The sequence below is a fragment of the Trematomus bernacchii genome, unplaced genomic scaffold, assembly GCF_902827165.1.
Source record: "Trematomus bernacchii unplaced genomic scaffold, fTreBer1.1, whole genome shotgun sequence".
NCBI classification, from domain to species: Eukaryota; Metazoa; Chordata; class Actinopteri; order Perciformes; family Nototheniidae; genus Trematomus; species Trematomus bernacchii.
In genome coordinates this window covers 807,883-830,814 of record NW_022987662.1, presented here as the reverse complement: position 1 = coordinate 830,814, position 22,932 = coordinate 807,883, and the positions used below count along the sequence as shown (strand labels likewise).

At 38.9% G+C, this 22,932-nt stretch overlaps 1 protein-coding gene across 1 annotated transcript in view; it reads left to right on the top strand.

The window, feature by feature from the left end:
• The window catches only part of LOC117486878 (exostosin-1), a 308,682-nt gene that overhangs the window by 176,858 nt on the left and 108,892 nt on the right, over positions 1-22,932 (top strand). The gene's annotated exons all lie outside the window — the stretch shown is intronic.

The window sequence follows — 22,932 nt, the reverse complement described above, 5'->3', positions numbered from 1 at the left end:
ATTTTTTAAATTAAATGTATTTAGCTTGACTCAGTTTTTTTTTCTCTTAAATTCTTAGTTTTGCTTGATTCTGAGAAAGTGTTACTTTATCTTTATGAAACAAAACTAATCCCATAGAACTTTACATATATTTAGCATATATTTGGCAACATTGTATATATCATTGTATTTTGCAATATGATGTTCTGTCTAGACGATGACAACAGAGTCTTTCCACATCGATGGGGAAATATCTTGATTTGCAACTTTAAACATTTAAATACTTTCAGAATTTCTTGTTTATTTAAATGTGTTAATCTTAAGCAAAGTATAAATTAACTCTGAATTATCTTTTAAATAAGACAAGGGAGACATATTTTGCCTTGCAGATTTATTATAATTAGACCAATGGTGAGCACATTGAGTCAATTAATTTGTTTAATGTTTAAGTGAAAGAAGCGTTTATTTTCATCTGAATCAAAGTGTTTGGGAGTTTCTCCATCAGGCAAACTCTCTCTCCTTCCAGCGCACGCTCCAACGCTTCCTGCTCCTTCATCGCTTCATATTTCTTACTCCCGAAAATGCTGGTGGGTGGAGAGAGGAGACTCAAAGAGTTCAGCTCAGGAATATAACAAATAATGCAACAAGAGCCCTTTTTTATTATAAAATTAATCAAGCAAAAGACCTTACCCATGGAAGGCTTGAGAGAAAAACAAAACAAAAAGGACATTTTATTAATGTTTGTATGTAGTAAAAGTCATCATATTTATATTTATTAATATATTGCGGTTGTAATATCGACAAACAAAAAAACTGAACTTTTTTTGCAGTGCCTTTCTTTGTGTTATAAAGAAATGCTTCAACGGAGACGCTTCCCATTCACTTTGAATGGGGTGACGTCACGCTTTGCCGAACTGCATTGTGGTTCCGTCACGTCCCCTTGCCTCCGTTGCTCGCTTCGAAAGTTGAGAAAAGTTCAACTTTTCAAGCGTCGACGGAAGTGCCAGCCAATCAAACCTTATGCCAGTACAAGCACTAGCCAATAAAACTGTGTGCTTGTGTTCGGGGCGGGAGATTAATGTGATTGGTTGTTTGTCGCACGCCAGACACGCCCACCGGCAAGCTTCAACGCGACGCTGCCGTGTGGACGTACCGTTAATCTTTTATTTGAAATACTCATCATCAAAAAATGTGCTTATTTTAAATACAGAACCTGGCCTTGCCTTGCCTAAACAAATATTTTTCAATACCGGCCTAAAATAGAGTTGTATTTTATATATATTAGGTCAAAAATGATCCTTTTAGTTCACTTCTGCTTTGCTTGTGCTTTGCTTGTGTTATGCACTAACAGAGGCCGTTTCTCAATGTCGAGTAGAGCTGCTGCAGAGCCACTATTTCAAGTATACTACGTCATCGAGTGGCACCGAAGGACTGTTTAAATGCTGTTTAAATGCCCAGCATTCGGCGCCACTCGATGACGTAGTATACTTGAAATAGTGGCTCTGCAGCAGATATACTCGACATTGAGAAACGGCCAGACAGTCTTTGTGCTACAGTGATGCCACTTGTCAAAGTCAAAAGTCAAAGTAAACTTTATTGTCAATCTTCCAGTTTGTGTGTGCAGACAGAGAGATCGAAATACTGTTTCCCACAATCCCGAATATAAAAACAAATGTATATAGAATATAAAAATATGAAAATAAAAATATGTGTGCAAATATGTATATGTATACACAGTCAAAGTCACATTTTTACATGTGCACACATTAATACCTAAATAAAAACACAACAATCAATATATACAAAATAACAGTCACTTCAATATTTTGAGAATGTACATTAGTGTATCTTCCCTACAGCTCAAATGTTGTGTCCTTGACTTTTGCCACTATTTTTTTTCCAATATGTTAGTCTGGTATAGACCTTAGCATATTATACCTAATGAGGTCTTTCTCCCTATAGTGACTGCGTGTTTGAATTTTGCCCTGTCGCATTTTTCATTGAGCGACTCAGAGGTTGCTTCGCTTGGTATTTTCTCAAGCCTCTAAAAATACTCTTTTAATGTGTCATGCTTAGTTTTGGCTGTGAGACTCTTCTAGATTCTTAAGATGATATCTTATTTGCAATACTTTTAGTAGGCCACTATGAATTTAAGGTATTATATTATACTTAGCAATTTCTCAAACTTTAGTTAACTCTGAATTCTCTGGGTTTTTAAAAATCTATTTTACATTTTTGGTATATGTTCATTGGACAATAGTTCAGGTATACTTGTGTAAACGCCTTCATGTAATTATTTTAGTATGGATTGGTTTTGGTATTGATGCAGAATAAAACAAAACAGCTCTGACTTTCATATAATGAATGTGCTAAAGTCAGTCATGTTTCATGTTGTTGTTGGTCGTTCTTGTGTTTTCTTTCACTTCCTGTTTTGTTTTGACATTCACTTGTTACGTCTCATTCCAGGTTCCTTGACTCCCTTCCCTAGTGTGTTCTCCCGCGTTCATCAGCACCAGCCCCGCCCCTGATTGTTTTCACCTGTGCCCAGTTATCTCCTGTTTATATTCCCCAGTTTCCCTTTGTTTGTTGTCAGTTCGTCTTGTCCTGTCCTCATGCCAGAACTCTGCTCTTCAGCGTTTGCTCGTTTTGATTCAAGCCTATTCTTTGCTCCTGAAACTTATTATAAGTACCTTGTTTAAAGCCTGTTTTGTCATCTCGTAAGAGTGATTTTTTTTGGTACAAATAAAGTATATTAATTATACTTTACCTCTGACTCCCGGGTCGTGCATTTGAGTCTTTATCCTTGTGTATCCAAGTTTGTGACAACAACTCATTCTTACTAACAGGTCTGCCTTTCTAACTAAAATGCTAAGTTGTGACCTTAGAAAAGAATCGCAAGGTAGTTAGTCATGCAACTTTAAAAGGCCCAAAAACATTTTATAGTGTATACTTGGGAAGCCTTGGTCTTAATGATATTAACACAGAACAACCCAAAGCTTGATATGTGCGAAATGACTGAGAAGAGGCATGTAACATGTAGCATGTAGAAGCCTGTGACATAAGATTTTCAACTTTTTTCAAGATTTTCAACTGCATAATTACTCTGTAGCTTCCACAGATGACATTTTTTTATGGATTTTTTGTCAAAGCACTTAAAGGTGGGGTAGGTAAGTTTTAGAAACCGGCTCGAGATACTCTTTTTGTTATATTCCATGGAATGCTCTTAACATCCCGATAGCAATGAATATCTTAAGTGCTTTGACAAAAAATCCATACAAAAAAATCATCTGTGGAAGCCGTAATACTGTAAAAAGCACGACCAATCATCTGAGCCGGCCCGGCTAAAATAACTGGATGGCCTACCTGCCTGTCAGCCTTCCATCTGTGCACAAACTTATCTCGTGCCCTCATTGGTCATGTGCGCGTTCGTGTGTGTTGGAGGAGGGGCTCTATAAGGAAGTGGCAGATTTTCTCCGGTCGTGTATTTTCAAATTCTAGCGATCTCGAGCCGGTTTCTCAAACTTACCTACCCCACCTTTAAGATATTCATTGCTATCGGGATGTTAAGAGCATTCCATGTAATATAACAAAAAGTGTACCTCGAGCCAGTTTCTCAAACTTACCTACCCCACCTTTAACCACAAATTGCCCCCGTAATATTCAAAGTTAATATTTTTCTTTGAAATGTAATAAAAAATGCAGTTTAGTTGAATAGGAGAACCATTCTGTGTGAGACCGGGTCAGCTCTGTCGGCCTGTGGTAACACATCTCCTTTTTTTCTTTGTCACGAGGCGCTGTGTGCGTGCAAATGTGTGTGGTTTATTTGATCCGAACAGGGCAATGATAATGCAAAGTCCTTTGCCGTATCAGTGTTAACAGGCTGATCATTTTTTTATCACTTCCCCATGCTCAGTTTCCTCTTGTCTTGCCACTTGGAGAAAACAACAATGAGTAGGCGATACATGAAACCGTGTGAAATGGTTGTTGCCATTAGCTTTTGCTAGCCTTGTTTAGAGAATCATCAAAGTTCAAGTAATTCTTCTTGTGTTTTCAGTTCATCTTTGCCGTTTTCTGTTCTTAATAAAAGTAATTTGTTAATCCAGAGGCAAAAAACTACAATATTATTTTGTTATATATAATAGTTTTTCTTTAGGTCTTATTTTGAGGTTTGGTTGATTTTTGAAATCTATGAGCATTATCCTTTAAGTTAATCTTACTTTATAAACTACTTTCCTCAAAGTTTTCACATCCCGCTTTGATCAGTAGGGCTCCAATTCAAAGTTTTCACACTTAATATAAGACATATTTTCCAACAAATACGAATGGCATGGCAGCCTGTTGGGCCTGCACAGTGGAAAATTAAATAGCATGCAACACAAAAAAGTAAACAATAATTCAGTGGCATCGGGCTCAGCAAGTAAAAGCAAGTTTGCATTTATTTTTGTTCATGGGCAAATGCACTTACAAAAAAAAAAGTTCTCTGGTGTGCAGTTTAGCATTTTTGATAATCTCCTTCCTCCAGTAATGATCAGATGTTTTGCTAATTTGTGTCAAAGCTCACATTTGTTTATTTTGTTCATACGATAATTTATTTGTTGTTATGTTGAACCATTAAGAAAGCACCTGAATTATATGTTTCCAAACTATCAGGCCTTGCTTCCTTTAAAATACAGTATAGTGGATTAAAACTATAATGAAAATCTATCAGCAGGCCCTAAATGAACCAAAGAGTATAGGCTGAAACCTTTCTGTTGACCACATTTAGTACAGCATATTGATTGAGACATTTTTAAGTAAAAACTTGATATGACCTTGTGAAGGATCAAATTGTGTGTGAAAGACAACCAATGTAGCTGTTTTTGACCTTTTCTTAATAAGTCACAGCTCTGTAAACTGTTTCCTTTGGTGTAACAGTAGAGATAGTGAGATGTTTGAGAACTGCCAAGAAAACCTGCGTCTTGAGATGATCCGGACTAACCAACGGAAAATATCAAGCCACGAGCTGAGGTTAGTGTCTGATCCTGGTGTAAGCCCTTCTCTGCTGTGTCAGAAAACTCGGATCAGTGTTACTGTAGCACCAAAATCTCAGAAGGATTCAAATACACAGCATCAGCTAAAAAAAGACTCACTCCACCACCTTCAGTTCTCTGCCTTTTGTTTTATTTCTTCCTGCTTTAATATTTCTGTTCACTCTTTTTCTATAACACCAAGAAGTCATTACTAGGTGGACTTTACTGATTAAGATTTAAATATAGCATGATAAGTGGACCTATCATGCTATATTTGAATAATATAGTGTAGGACCATACCTATATAAGGCATATTTATACTTTTCTTTTTTCAAAATACCAAACAGATCATGCATTTTAGCCATGCCTCATTTTGCTCAATTTGACAATTTCTAGCTCTGTTTGTGCAAGGGCAGATTCAGTGAGAACAGCACCATCTACAGGCCTGGCATATGTACTACAGCGTCTCCAGCGCTTTCGAACGGCAATGGCCGTGGCGGTCTCCTCCTGATTGGTGGAGTTGGCCCAATAGCCGTAGCGCCACTGTCCTGACGTCAGGACAGTGTTCAAATCTGGATCAGTTTTTATCAGATCCGTTGCAGCCCCTTTTTTAGAGATTTGGGTATGGAGGAAAATAGAGAGGGTTGTGTTTTCTGACACTTGGTGAGTTCCCTGGAACACCGGGGACACATATTCATGTATAAAAGACGTACAAAAGTGCATTTTGCATGATAGGTCCCCTTTAAGCATTTCTTACGTGATTTCTGACACAAGCCATTCTGAACTGCACTTTATTATTATGTTGCAGAAAGAATTACAGGAGGGGGCAAAGCTAGCAATGACAACCAATCACAGTTTTTTTAAATATTGCATCTAAAAGCCTAAGGAAAGAAGGTCAGTGGATAATAACTTTTTAATATTTTCATTTAAAATCCTCCTCCAGATAGTTTGAAAGTATGTAAAAATCCTCCTACTTGACTTATATTTAGTTCAACATGGTTTTCTTCTAAAAACAATGTGATGCAATGTGCACCAAAATCAGCAGCCAGCAGAATGATCTGAATGGAAACTGCAGTTAGCATCTTCAATTTATTTATGTGGATTGTTCGCGCATATAATGCTATAATGTTACAACGTGTTCAGACGTATATGTCTCTGCCATTGTTTTGAAAGTAGTGACATTTACAAAATACTGATCCATAGCTACACCCGGCTTATCCTCTGAAACCCCATTCTTCGACTCATAGGCTTGCCCTAATAACTTGAGAAAATAAATAGACCTCTCCATGCAAATTGTTGGGATTGTTTCAATATATGTGACATGCAGTTAAAATGAAATGTGTGAAACTGTCTGGCTGTCTGAATGTGTTTCTGAGGCTGTCATTGGTACACTGACATCTCTTTCATGGTGCTTTCACTCATATATAGTTTGTGACCTTTCAAATAAAAGTTATAGCCAGTGCATTTTTTGGTTTACAAACACATACTTTTGTCATCTCTGGGTATGAAGACTTATTTCCTCCCATGCAGCAGTACGACTTTCAGTTTAGCTGCTCGGCGTTAGTCTCCAGAGCCCTTATGTTTGAATGTCATTGATGAAGTTATATCTGAACATAAGGTGGTTGAAACCTGGAAATCCAACAAAAAAAATGACAAACATGAGACATTATGTTTACGGTAATGAACTGCCTTCCTCTTTCTCTGTCGACCAAAGAAAGTTTTTCAAAGTTATCGCAGCTCTTTCATAACAATGCAGTATTTATTATACACACACACACCACTGCTCTCTTCCTTTTATTACTGATGGAGCTTCCTCTGCTTTCCACGGGTTGAAGGGGTTCTGATGCCACTCACTGGCTTTTGAATAATGACCCTGAGAGACCCAGCTTTGCCCTAATCCCCACTTGAAAGCTATCCTTCCTCTCATTCAATCCCTCTTTAAAGCCTCGCTGGAGACGGACGAGTGCCACATTACACGCACACACACACACACACACACACACACACACACACACACACACACACACACACACACACACACACACACACACACACACACACACACAGATACACACACCTGGATTAATGAGTACCTGTTCCAATAACATACTGGAACTGGATAAGGACACTCCACAATTCAAGGAAATCAGGATATACCATTACAAACCTGGGATTTCACTGCTTACAATGGCATTGATATAAAGGACAAGTACTCTTGGATGACATTTATCCACTCCTCAAGTTTTTACTTTTTACATGATGTTAGGTTTTTTACATTTCGGTGGATTTGTTTGCCAACTGACAAAAGCTGGTAAGGTTTTATATTTGATAAATGTATAAATAATATCCTCATTTTGCAGTATAAATGGACAAAATACCAGTTAACACATACATTTTTTGTAGTGTGACACAAAAGCACAACAGTATGCGTGCAGCAGAATTAGCATCTCAATGAAATTCTATCACATTTTTGGAGGATCATTTATTTTCTTTTATCAGTCATGTGATCTGAGCATCAGCATCTATTGGATGTATATTAACCAAGCATTTGTTCTTACGACATCAAATTATTTAATGTTTAAAGTGGACCTATCATGCTATATTTCAATAATATAGTGTAGGACCATACCTATATAAGGCATATTTATACTTTTTTCTTTTCAAAATACCAAACAGATCATGCATTTTAGCCATGCCTCATTTTGCTCAATTTGACAATTTCTAGCTCTGGGCAGATTCAGTGAGAACAGCACCATCTACTGGCCTGGTATATGTACTACAGCGTCTCCAGCGCTTTCGAACGGCAATGGCCGTGGCTGTCTCCTCCTGATTGGTGGAGTTGGCCCAATAGCCGTAGCGCCACCGTCCTGACGTCAGGACAGTGTTCAAATCTGGATCAGTTTTTATCAGATCCGTTGCAGACCCTTTTTTAGAGATTTGGGTATGGAGGAAAATAGAGAGGGTTGTGTTTTCTGACACTTGGTGAGTTCCCTGGAACACCGGGGACACATATTCATGTTTAAAAGACGTACAAAAGTGCATTTTGCATGATAGGTCCCCTTTAACTTAAACCAATTATGTTTTCATAAAAAAATTCATGTTTTTCTGTGGTTTATTCCACACTAAACTTGTCACAGGATTCTCCTAACACGTCCACCCAACAAATTATAAAAACATGTATATATAAATATTATTGAGAACGAATAACATCACTCCAAAGTAGCTCATTAAACCCCAGTTGAGTTTTATATTTCCATAGGAGATTGGAGCGTTTATAGAAATAATAGACCTACAGTCAGGACTTCAAGTCTTCTCATATGAATCCACATGCAAGAAACTCTGTGGCAATACAAATAATTTCATACACAGACACATGTTACTGATGTATAATAAATATTCAGGTACAAAATAAATGTGTTTATAATATACGTGTTTGCATCAGTTGTGCAGGCCTCACTGGCTGACAAGCTGAGATGAAAAGCTACTTAGATCTAACAGAAAACATTTTGAGGCCTTGTCTGAAAGTATGTTGCTTTTAAATGTGTTTTGTCTCATGCAATTGTCCCCTGCTTTACCATGGGAAGAAATGAGTGAGCATGGTTATTTAAAATGGGGTGAATGAAAGGTACATCTGAGTGTTTTTGCACACGTGAAGTGAAGAAAAGGTCTGACATGGAGACAACTTCAGAAGTGTTTTCAAACAGGGACAAATATTCCTGGGCCAAAGGTTCAAACACCTCCATTTCCAAATATATTTTAAACTATTCATACGTTTTGTAGCGATGTGGTTCACTTGAGCATATGAACACAGTAGCTAATACAGTGTATAGGCTCCCTCAAGAGGAGGATATGGTCATTAACACAAAAAACAAATATGCCATACAAATAAGGAAGTTTCTTTTGTTGCAAAATATGCAAAGTCAGTTACAACACTGTCAAAATATCAGAGTCTTTACCTTGGTATCGAGCAGCAGCCTCTCCCACTTCTCTTTTTGTTACTTTCCAAAGTCCAAATGTTTTTTTCCCCACTTATTATTTTTAATACAAGTTCAGAAATACAAATAATATATATGTTGGTGACAACTTCAGTGTCAAAGTAAAAAAAAAAATTTAATGGAAATACAGAGAGCTGAAATGAGGCGGGAAGCACGAGGAATGGATTCTCAACGCCGCCTAGCAAACCCACTACTGCTCCTCAGGCTTCTGATACACACACACACACACACACACACACACACACACACACACACACACACACACACACACACACACACACACACACACACACACACACACACACCATGAAGCGCGTTACCTCATCATTGCCACGGAGCATGGAAGATGAAAAACCCATGAGTGTACGCATTTTGATTCTTAAATCAACAGTGTTTTGATTTTGGTTTTGCTACAGCAGAGCGTGAAGCAGCTTATTATCTGCTTCATTACTGGCAGGAGGACAGGGACGTGTGTGTGTGTGTGTGTGTGTGTGTGTGTGTGTGTGTGTGTGTGTGTGTGTGTGTGTGTGTGTGTGTGTGTGTGTGTGTGTGTGTGTGTGTGTGTGTGTGTGTGTGTGTGTGTGTGTGTGTGTGTGTGTGTTGTGTGTGTGTGTGTGTGTGTGTGTGTGTGTGTGTGTGTGTGTGTGTGTGTGTGTGTGTGTGTGTGTGTGTGTGTGCAAACAGTTAACCAAGCCCATCCCTTTGTTTTTTGAGAAACTCGTACAGGTTTCCATCCCACCGAGTGGCTATTTTCATCAGATAAACAAAGCGATGGATTTCATCAATATCCTTCTTCTTGGATCCACAGGCACATAAGAAGTTACTTTATAAAACAGTTGCTGTACTGAAGTCACTGAACTATATGTCAAGCTTTTCACCATCAAGAGGGTATCAAAAGTGTATGAAATGACAATGTTGGATACAAATAAACACTGCCATAGTTTATTTATTTTGAAATGCCTACTTTTGTATAGCCAAGGGTTAGAAGATGGACTCCACGGCAGTGAATACATTCCCTCTATGATCAATCTACACATATTTAAATATGTGTACCCAATTAAAAGTGCATACTATCATCATTTGCATGAGTCTTACAGTATGAAACCATAGCAAAACAATAATTCAGCAACCCTTTATTCTAAAAAGATCACTTCCAATACTGAACTACAACTTGTTCCTATATTAAAGTTGCAGTTTTAATAATGTAGTTTGTTTTAAATTTAAAACTAAATGCAAACAAACTCCCTGGTTAGGATAGAGCAACACAACTACTTGGCTAGGTTTATTAAAATTGTGGTTTTGCTCAACATAAGTACGTTTGTTACGTTATTTTCAGCTGTGCGTGTACATTGAAATGATTCAACAGCTATCTCTTGAGTCAAAGCCATGTGTGTTTTGACCCATCAACCCCATTCTCCTCTGTAAGACTTTAATTATAAAAGTATTTGTGATACTTCAAAAATATATGTCTGCTTATCCGGAAGAAAACAAGTTCCCCTCAAAACATATGACAATGCACTTTTGTTGTATGGGAGCATCCTTTTTTGGAGACTGAATTCAGATACTTCTTTTAATCAGTATTTTGCTATACCACCATCATCTCTTAAAACATGATGATGTCAATGCCGAGAGCTGTGACTTGTGGTCGGCCATATTGGCATTTGAAAAGAGTAATGGAAACAGTTAGAAGAGTTAGAAAGCTACTGACTGTTACACACATTTAAAAGTTAATGTATTCATCTTTTCACAAGTTCAGTTTATTTTGCCCACGTACATTTGACTCCTATGTTTGAATTAATTCATTGTGAAATGCTATGAGTGCAAGAGCAGGTGAGAGGAAATGTGATTCAGATGCTCTACACTTCTCCCAGATCCTTTGTCAATGTGAATGGGCTGTAACATATTGAGAGGTGATGTGGACCTCATGTCCCTGTAAGTGTGCGACTTTCCGTTTCTGTGCGTGATTGTGTGTTTTGTCTGCACTTGTGTGTGTGTATAAGAGAGGGAGACAAATGAAGGACTGCACTAAGAGGTTTCCTGTCTGAACTTGAGCGCTCTGAGGTCTGCTGTGGCAGATAGGACTGCTGCCTTTGTTCACATTACAACCCTAATTAGGCAGAGCATTGTGTGTGAGAAATACAAGAGCATTTATCAGTGTGTGTGTGTGTGTGTGTGTGTGTGTGTGTGTGTGTGTGTGTGTGTGTGTGTGTGTGTGTGTGTGTGTGTGTGTGTGTGTGTGTGTGTGTGTGTGTGTGTGTGTGTGTGTGTGTGTGTGTGTGTGTGTGTGTGTGTGTGTGTGTGTGTGTGTGTGTGTGTGTGTTTGTGTGTGTGTGGCCTAGCATTACTATACTTGTGGGGACCTAAATCTGTTTACACAGTCACGTGTGGGGACTCGCCTCCCTTATGGGGACAAATGGAGGTCCCCATAAGGGGAATCATTCATTTTAGGGTGAAGACTTGGTTAGGTTAGGGTTTAGGGTTAGGTTAGGGTTGGTTATGGTTAGGATAAGTCTCCAGGAAATGCATGTAAGTCAATGTAATGTCCCCTGAAGTGATGTATACATGGTGTGTGTGTGTGTGTGTGTGTGTGTGTGTGTGTGTGTGTGTGTGTGTGTGTGTGTGTGTGTGTGTGTGTGTGTGTGTGTGTGTGTGTGTGTGTGTGTGTGTGTGTGTGTGTGTGTGTGTGTGTGTGTGTGTGTGTGTGTGTGTGTGTGTGTGTGTGTGTGTGTGTACTGTATGTGATGGCCGTGGGAGTCATGTCCATGAAGCCAAATCAATCTTGACTTCTTGGAGAGGATTCTTTCTTTGGTATGATCCCCTTATGGAATAGTTTAGCTATCTATAATAGGTAGGTTATTCATCATTATATTGTCATGATTTGACACCACCCCTGAGGGTCTGTGGCCAGCAGAATCAGTCACATCTTTTCATTGATTTGTCATATCCTTACTAAAAAAAGCAGCTTTGTGTTCATAAGTTTGATCACAGATTTATTTCAAACTTATGTGTTTACTTGCCTCAATTGAAATGCCTATGTCCTGAAATATATTTAATCATGGTTCACTTGTAAAGTAAATCACTTTATAACTTTGTTGCTGAGTGATTACCCACCTAAAACGTGTTTAACAGCATCACATGTTGAGACAGAAATGAAAATAGTCCCTCAAAGAAATCTGACAGCTGCAGAAAACCACAGCATGTGAAATAAAAATGGCTGAATGATTTGTTTGCCAATGTGTTTCCAGTGAATGTGATTCTCTTCCTCTTTTGCCCCTGTGGGACGCCGTCACCGCTGCAGCTAGAGGCAGATTAGGAACAGGCCCCCCACCACCAACTGCCTGTGTGTGATCGTGTGTGTGTGTGTGTGTGTGTGTGTGTGTGTGTGTGTGTGTGTGTGTGTGTGTGTGTGTGTGTGTGTGTGTGTGTGTGTGTGTGTGTGTGTGTGTGTGTGTGTGTGTGTGTGTGTGTGTGTGTGTGTGTGTGTGTGTGTGTGTGTGTGTGTGTGTACTTTTGCAATATTAAAGTTCTTCCCCAGTGAGCATATCAAAGACCCATCTTACAGCAAAACCTGTGGCACACACACACTTTCTGACAAATACATATTTATATACAACTCAAAGGCATACCACAGTGTGCTCAGAGCATTAAACTACCCAAGGCGAGTCAATGTCATGTTTATGTTTTGCTGAACACTGTCCCTAAATACTTCTGTATGCAGACAGTTGGCTTGCGGCTTATGCTGTTGTTAGCCTGAAGCTAAAGACACAGCTGAGCCACCTGGCTGTTTAGAGGATGCAAAATGTTGACTAAATTATAATCAATCATTTAAATTCTATTATCAGAAAACTCTGCTGGTCTTCTCCATCACCACCTTGCACAAGTTAAAAAGGATGCACCCAAGGAAATGATACAGAAATGGACATTACTCACTGTTTACATCTTGAGGATTGGATGTTTTAATACCATTGCATTAGTTATATTCATTGATGCTTTCCATCCACCAGGGTCTGCCATAACTGCACCTGCTGATCTTTCTGTGACAATTTGTCTGATGCAAATACTTTTTACAGAGATTGCAACTCTTTTTTCACATAATATTTTGGATTAATTACAACTGATCATAACTGTTTATTGTGTTTAAAGTGTTATTGTCTTTCTCTCCCACACACTCCCCCCTTGCCTGAAACGCCTCAATTGGACTCCGTTGTTAACTTCTGTAACATAGTGGCATCATAATGTAACACTCGCGCTTCTATTGGCTAGCGCTCCAACACATTGTACGTGATAGGCTAGGGGGCGGGACATCTCTAAGCGGTTGACTAATCACAACAGAGCCGGCCAGCTAACCAATCAGAGCAGACTGGGCTCTGGTTTCAGACAGAGGGTGAAAAGAGGTGCTGCAGCACAGGCAGTATGAGAAAAATAAAGAGCTTTTTGAACATTGTAGCATGACAGTAGAGGCACAAAATATAAATATGACCCTAAAAAAGAGCATAATAGGGCCCCTTTTCAAAATGTTTACTTCTGTTCAAACATTGTTGGAGCAAAACAACAGTTCATTTGTATTTATCTGTCCATATCTGAAATTCACAGTGCTCCAATTTCTAGAATTGCTTTGAAGTTTATGTTCAGGTTGTGTTTTATAGTCAAACTAATGACTTTGTTCTGATTCCTGCCAACTTGAAGGACCTACTGCTGAGAGGAGAACAAAGAAGTGGAGTTAACAAAAATATATTATATAATTAGTATCAGACACGGCATGCTTCTTAATCTGAATAACAAACACCACAAGAGATCAGATAACTGCATTTTTCATCACAAGCTTATGAAGAACATTTTGTTGAAAGTACGCATAACACTAAACAGACTGCCTGATCCAAATAGTTTTCATATAATCATTGCTTGCAGAATCTGCCAGAGATGGCAAAAGTACACACATCCTTTACTCAAGTAGAAGTACAGATACTCGTGTTTAAAAATACTAAGTACTGACTAAACTTCTTTACTCAAGTAAAAGTAAAGAGGGCTTTGAAATGTACTTAATTAAAAAGTACCCATAACTAGCAGCTGTTTTAAAGAGTACCTGACCTCCCTTTATATTAATAGAACAATAATGTCATTGTTAGCTAATGAATGTTTCCATGCTGAACAACGGCAACATGACAACGTTTTCATTGGTCCCTCTTCTTTAGAGAAGACCAGGAAATGATGGATACACGGATCGTGTTCAAATCAATAGGCACGCAATGACTCTAAATAATAATGATCACGCCACCAAACACACATTCAAACTAAAGGAACCAGCCGGTTTGGAAAATGTAAGAAGTAGAAAGTACAGGTATTTGGGTTCAACATGTAAGAAGTAGAAAGTACAGGTATTTGTGTTCAAAATGTAAGAAGTAGAAAGTACAGGTATTTGGGTTCAAAATGTAAGAAGTAGAAAGTACAGGTATTTGGGTTCAACATGTAAGAAGTAGAAAGTTCAGGTATTTGTGTTCAACATGTAAGAAGTAGAAAGTACAGGTATTTGGGTTCAACATGTAAGAAGTAGAAAGTACAGGTATTTGTGTTCAAAATGTAAGAAGTAGAAAGTACAGGTATTTGGGTTCAAAATGTAAGAAGTAGAAAGTACAGGTATTTGTGTTCAAAATGTAAGAAGTAGAAAGTAAAAAGTCGTCAGAAAAATAAGTAGTAGTAAAGTACTGATACCAGAAAAATGTACTTAAGTACAGTAACAAAGTATTTGTACTCCACTACTTCCCACCTCTGGATTCTGATGATGACAGTTCTCAGATCAGATCAGCGGTGCCTCCCTGGTTTCTCCCTCAGGTGACTGTCTGTTGCCCTAACATAGTGTGTGTCACAGCACTTAGTGTGTGTCGCTACGCCTCACTGGAAGTGTGACTAATGTGCTGTACGTGACTCCTCAGTCCAACCTTGTTTCCAGAAGCCCCCTCCTCTTCTCGCCATGCAGCCTAATCTCTAATACCCCCCCACCTCCTCTCCTCCTATTTAACTCCCGTGTATTGCAATCTGTTCAGCGTTTTTCACTGTGAGCCCATTTGATATCGTCGTCACGTTCCAACTGTATGAAGATCGATAACACTCATACCTGTTTTCTCTGGAATACATATTAATACCTGTTAGCAAAATCTCACTCGACCCGGCTTGAGCTTCAATCTCAGGATCCATGTATTTCTGATCCTCTCAAGAATGGCAGTAGTCATCACATACAGAGCATCAACTAGTTCCTGAACAGTGTCCTTCACATGCTGATATCCAAGAGAGGGAGTTACACAGTCACAAGATGGAGGAATATAAAGCAGTATTCAATGTTTAGTTCAGATTAGCTCCACGTCAGAAATGATCATGCTTGTCATGTGTCTATCTCCATAGAGGCTGAATCATCATGTTAATCACATAGCTATCATATGCCTCAAACAGTCCTGACGCTCTTCTAGATAATCATACATCCTGTCATGTACACAGCTACAGTTGGGATACCTTTGTTATCGTGTGGACTCTGATATTGGAAGAGTACATTCAGTATTTTCCAAACAATACCCACATTTCGATGCCCCCACAGATAGATTCCACTTTGTTTGTAATTTAGTCATTTTCCCCATCCCCTAACATACCAATTATCTACATTATTGGACATCGTTTTAAGAATTTGACCCAGTGGATGGTGTTTTTCTTGACTAATAAAGCTTATATATGTGTCCTAATGTGAAAAGGAAATGCACCCCTCATGCTTTTTTTGACTTTTGTCTCAAAGGTGTTTGTGAGATCAGAGATTCCTTTGAAGCTGTATTTGATGTATTATTAAGTTCATGCGATATAAATGAAAGTCTAGCCCTTTCTGGTTGTTTTGTTGAAATCTGGATCCCTACAGAAATCCTGTTAGGGAAAAGTGATATGACATTTAATGTCATAAAAAATGTGCCTCACAAAGTTCAGGTCACTGCTTCTTACAAAAAGATCTGTTGAGAAGCCCATAACACTTTTTAAACAAGGCTTTTAAAAACTGAAGCTGAAGTCAGTGTAAATTTAGACTTGTCACATCTGAGAAGTAATGGATGGATATCTAAACACACAAATTATAAAATCTCCAACTAAATTGCAGATATTTGGTTTAAAAACACATGCCAAGGTTTTCCACCTTTTGAAATTAGAAACATCACAACCCATTTAGAGGTGCAAAGCTTCATACCTGAACTGTCAATCATCTATTGAGCGCTGATTCCAGTAAATGGAGCTTCGCCAGACCACTGTGAGTGAAGCAGGAGCTGTGAAGTACGAGCTATTATTCAGGTTTGAATGAATAAAACATTAATGCTGCTTTGGGAAAAAGGGACAAATTATGAGTATTGCATCCCTTTATTTCAGTAACCATCATATTCCAAATCTTTCAATTGCAGTACAGGAAATAGTGTGTCTTTTGTGAAGGCAGGTAAAAAGGAAATTAAGATGTAAGGATGATATGAATTAGAGATTCCCAATGTATTAACACTCACTATGTTCTTTTCGTTGCCAAACCGTCTGCCGATCTCTAACCAGCATTTGGAAAGTGCAGCTCATGACAACAGGAAAACCAAACACACTTTTGACTGACGTATTATGTCAAAGCTCAGCATGTTTCAGGACTAGTCAGACATTTTCCACGTCTGTTTGATGTATGGGCTGTTGGGCCGCCTTCATTAATCACACGGCTGCGGAGCTGTCTGAGGTTCAGGGAAATGCTCCGGGGTTTTCTATGTGGTCGAGTCTGTTGATAAATAGGTCTGCTAAGCCAGCTGTAATGGACGGATGTCAACCCTTTCTTCAAAGTAAGAGCTGGGGTTTATTCTCTTGTTCGGCTGTTTTGTCACATGAATTACAAAAAAAACAGGTTAGAAAACAGGTGAAGAGACAGAAACAGTTGTTATTTTAATTTTATGCAGCATATGATTACAAATAAATGGATTCTAAGACTTCCAGAAAACTCAACCACTTACATCAGACTCTGGTAAATGCAATAGTGTTTCACTGTCTTCATTAACCCTTACATGGACAAACACTTTTAAATATTACCTCTTAATCATCCTGCATGTGAAATAAATGTGACTAAATATAAATATATACATATATATCATTACTATTATTATTATAAATACATACCTACTATTATTATTTATTACATTATAGACATTATAGATTTTATTTTTATACTCCTGGAAATAATTACTGCACTTTATTCCTTATTCCTAAGTATGTATGCTGCGTGTATTTGTTGTCTTATGTTGTGATGTTTTTTTTGTTTTGATGGCACCCTTGAAAGGGAGAAGCATTTATTTATCTCATTGTACCTGTATAATGACATTAAACGATTATATTCTATTCTATTCTATTACAATTTCATGATGTTTTTTTTTTGTTGTCTCTCCCGAGATACATTAGGGTATGCAAGCAACATTTACCTCGTTTTTTGATAATTAGTAATAATTCGTTTTTTGGTAATTCTAAGACTGCTTTCAATAAATCATATCGTATTTAAATACAAAAGTTTGAAAGTGAATTGGCTTGTTAGCTTTATCATTCTTGGTGGCTCTTTATTGGAACAGTTAATACTCAATCTGAGGATTTAAAAAAGCTAATAAACTATGATAGATTACTTCATTTTTTACTCTCCGAATCAGATTTGGTTGGCAAAGGTTTGTCAAACTTCAACCAAATGAATCCATTTATTCTCGAAAATGTCTTGGAATCTAGCAAATTAAATATTAAATGACAAGGCCTTAATGCTGGTGTGCCTAGAGGAAACCCCTCAGAGTAGAACTAACCATATTTATTTCAATGAGTGTCCTCGATGCCTCTAGCCTGGTAATGTTTACATTTGAAAAGGCCAATTGTGACAAAAATGTCCCAAGCTAGCATCCGCTCAATACCCATCTGATCACGTCTAAGAAATGTCCTATTCTACATGAAATTACAGGACACAACTATACATGAAGTGGACATCTGCCTGAGCACTGCAGGGATACACCAGCACCTTATTACCCTCCTATTTGTCACATCTAATATTGACCTATATAACGGTCAGGATTAATAAACCCAACCAAATACTGGCAGGCAGTATTGTTAGCGAGTGAAATGGGTACTACGAACTGTGTGTGTCGAGAGAGTACACACACACACACACACACACACACACACACACACACACACACACACACACACACACACACACACACACACACACACACACACACGCACACACACACTTGCCTGAGGAGACAGCTTGCAAACAGCGTGATTTAAGAGCTAGGCCACTGGCAAACAGGGGTGTTTAGGAGGGAGGGAAAGAGTAGGGGAAAAAAACCAGAAAGGGAAAGATGAGAGAGAATGGAGGACAGAGGACCAGACAACCAGCCCCATCAATTACCCTGTTAAATGAACAAAGAGAGCAACAAGACACAGGCTAAGTTTAATCAATGGAGACACGTGGCGTCCAGGGGCGGGCAGCAAATTAACACTCGGAGCAATTAATCTGGTCCTGAGCACACTCTCACCCGGCAGGACGAAACAGAGAGGATTCAGACCTCACTCAATCATGACAACACAATTGATCTCTACTCGCTTAAGGGTGCTGTGTGAACGGTAGAGTAATTATCAAAGACACATTAACTCAGGCGGTCTTTTTGACATTTAAAGATGTTTCCGCACTTTTGAGGGCTGAAGACATTTATAGATTTATGCAGTTCTGGTACAAGTAGACGGGGTCGTCCATTAGTCCCCGAGTTAATGGTTTGATCCTCGTTCCTCATGAGCAAGACACTGAACATGGATGATGAAGTGGATGCATATGTGTGGTACATGTACCATCTCACAATCATTTCATTTATAGGAAATGGTATTACTTTCATTTTAGGCTGGAGCCACACGATAACGCAAACGAAACGAATTCGATATCAAAAAAGTCTTCCGTCCACACGCAATAGGCACCAGAAACGTGTCCTTCCACACGAGACCGATCGCCCCGCTGGAGACGCTGTAGTACATATGCCGGAAACTCTGCCGTGTGGAGGGGGTCTGCTGGAGGCACCTGCTGGGTGCACCTGCTGGAGGCACCTGCTGGGTGCACTGTCCTGTGAGATACCGGGACTTGTTGTTGTTGTTGGCGAAACACATCAGCAATAACGCGGGTGACACGGGGGTGAGCAGGAGAGGTGGGGAGAGGCAGGGCTATTGCGTCATCGTTATCAGAAAATGATCGTATAGGGCGTAGAGACGGAGCCGTTTGGCCCCCCAGAGCGTTGCGTCCGCAGATCTACCCACCTTGGGACCCGTTATCGTTATCTGCGTTTCCCTGTCAGCCTCGCATGGCCGAACCGTCTATATGCTAGAGAACTGTAGCGGATACGACCGTTACCGTTCTCGTGTGGCTCCAGCCTCAGTGAGGTCTGCTGTGATTGTTCAGAAACCTGATAAGTATACCAAACGTAAAAAAAAGACTGATTGCGGTTTTGGTTAAAATGATCAAAGACTCATCACTTATCAACGTTTTTTTTTGACATTTTAAGATGTTTTTGAAGGCTGTATTTGAGAGGACTAAAGACATTATAGGATTTCAACTTGGTTCTAACCTTCTTCCATCTCTTCACTTCTGGAGAAAGACCATTTTTCTTGAAGACAGTTTCATGAGGTACAGTTAGCTTGTTAGCTGTCTTTTGTATCTCTCCTGGTGTTTGTCTCTGTTTTAACATCTGGTCTGAGAGGACTTTAACCGGTTCTGTGCAACACTAAAGCAGGGAGAAGGAGAGGGGGATCTTTGAGTAAAGAAGTAGGGCTATTAAAAGGAGAAAGAAGATCTGCATAGAAGGAAATACATCTTTGTTGAATATGAGGAAGGAGGTAACATCTCACGGGGAGAGATCAAAGTTGAACAGGTCTGTAAAGATGAGGAGGAAGATTACCCCAAAGAAAGAAGATCTGAGGAAGAAGAGAAACAACTCCAACATATAAAATGCAACGTCATAAGTCTTTTCACTTTGGACGGATCCCGTTTCAGCTTCCTGTTACAGAGAAGTCGTGCCTCTGACTTCCCTCTAACTGATGATCTGTATTAAACAAGGCGTTACTTCGATCCTGAGAGATTCATTCCTCGCTTTCTTCGGTTTAATTATAGAAGTGACTGCTCATTTAATAATGCTGTCTTTTTCTGAACTGAGCAAACACGTGTGATTCTTCATGCACAAGAATGAAATATTAAAATGCATCAATGTATTACTGCGGGGTGTTCTCCAACCAAAGCCGTGCTTATCCAGGATTCTTCTCTTCTCCGCTCTCAGCTCGGACTCTTCCAACTTTATTTATCATTTCAATGTATTTTCATAATGTGAAGACACTGGAGAGGAGACTAGGAAACAGTAGTCAAAGGCAATCAGTGATATGTCTGTTATCACAAAGTCTTTCTTGAGTTTTTTACCTCCTCCCACAGGCTTCTTTTTCACTTATAAGCTGCACACACTCGTACATGTTCACACCGAATGGAAACACACACACACACACACACACACACACCCTACCACTCTATCAAAAGTACATAGCCACAGGCTTCCCCATTAACACTTGTCTCTTGAAAAGAAATGAGAAAAGAGTGGAGAGCAGGAAGAGGTATGACTTTTCTCTTTTTAATGTGTGAGGGGGAAAAAAATGAAGAGGGAGAGAGATTGAGAGAACCAACTTCAATTATGTATAGCCCAACAACTTCAATTAAGCATGTGAGCAGGAAAATCAATATGGGAACTGATGACATCCGGAGCCTTTCATTCCTCAACGAGGTGTAGAGGAAACACACACACACACACACACACACACACACACTCACACACACTCACACACACACATACGGTATATAAATACAGACGGGGTATAAATCACTCTAACCCCAACAAGAGCACAGCCTTCGATCTCACGCCTCGAGCTTCACCATCTGTGTTTCCCCTCCATCGATAATGAGTAATGATCTTCATGTGATGCAAAAAAAAATCAAGAGTGAATCAGGGGAATATTGTTGTTTGGCAATTATCCATATTCTGTGACATATAGACAGGTATGATGATGCATCGAGAAACAGAGCTTTGTGGATGATGAAAACTGTCTGAGAGTTATCTTATCCGTTTACCTCAAATCATTTGCTAGAGATGTTAATATTATGTACGGTGGCCGAGAGGTGCACACGCGCTAGAACGGCCCGAAACACTTCCATTAGTCACGTTTCCCCCACTGACACACTCTCTATAGACACTATGTATAACATTAATGCATCCTGTTCATTTTAATACTGTAGACCAGGGGTGCCCACACTTTTTTGGCCGGTGAGCTACTTTTGAAATGACCAGCTCACCGATGTCTACCAACCAAAAATAAAATCCCAAATTGCAAGAGGCTGAATAACACGTTTTATTTATACATGGGATAACTACAGTACAACAACTCTATTTGGGTTCTTGAACAGAAACAAATACATGAATACATAAAACTAAAATGGTTTAAAATGGCTAACATTTTCTGTCAATCAAGTAAACTCCTGAATTAAGTGGCAGGGAGGCCAAGGGAGGAGGGATCAAAACCTGTTTTGTCTATTTTAACGGAGCTGGATTTTTTATTTTTATGAATGACTCGCGATCTACAAGCATTGCCCCTGCGGTCGACGTACTGGGCGCCTCTGCTGTAGACTCTCACATCCCTTTACTCTACACAGCTCTCAACTTCACATTCAATTACTGCACATATTGAATTACATTTTTCTGAGTATTTAGTCATAATTTACTTCTTTTTATAATTACATTTGACGTGAATATTTTTAAATGTTGTACTGTTATTATAAGGCACGTTCACACCGCAGTACTTTTCCCACTTTAATTCCGATATAGTTCCGAAATGTCGCGTTCACACCAAAAAGAGCCGGAACTAAAATGAGTTCATCAAAAATCTAAGTTTATTTAGACTAGGTTTATGAAGAAAACGTGTTATTACCGGGAACATGAGTGAAAAATAGTCACGTGGGATTAATTGAGTCGGGGTGATTAACGCAAAAATGTTATAATTTAGTGGGAATGCTGATACAGCATTCCAACTAAATGTTATGCTACGGACAAAATTCTTATCATTCCATCCAATTATTTTGTCCGTCTTCTCCTCCCACATTCAACATCGCAGAAACTCCGTTCAGCTCGGTCGGGAATCGAGCGCTATTACTTTTATCATTCATAACTTTCATAATTCCAGAGATACATCCCATAATGCATCACATTTTTTACATTTTAACTTTAACATTGCGCAGCTCGTTAAGTTAGAGTGCGTGATGTCACAGCTAGAGGGTAGGAAATCTTGAAATTTGCCTTCATATTTATTTTTAAAACTGCCATAATTCCCAAACCCTACATTCCTGAGACATAGTTTTTCATGACAAACATAGGAAAACATCTTGTAGCTTGAAAAATGACAAATAATTAAGCAAAAATAATTAAACAAAATGCCTCTTGAGGGCATGAAGTGACAAAAACGTTCAACATGTCTCCATTAAAACCCATTGTAATTTCAGGCTGATATTTCCTCACAGCAGCAGCCGCACACCTTTAGTTAAACTGCCAAAAAGGCCACATTATTAACCCGAAAGTACACAAAAATTACACTTCAGATACTCAACTTCCTTGACATGCTTCACGTTTTGAAATTTCAGATATCTGTTATCGTTCTTCCACAAAACGTTCACATGTAAGAGGTTTATCTGTCATTCAGAACAATGCAAACCTTTGATCTCTTCATAGCTCGTTAGCTCAACTATAAACACCTGTGTAATGGAACACGATGATACTCTCTTTTCTTCTCTCATCACACATTCAAGCCCCCAGTGTTCATGTATCATTTCAATCTAAATTCTTCACTTTCTTCTTACACATTAC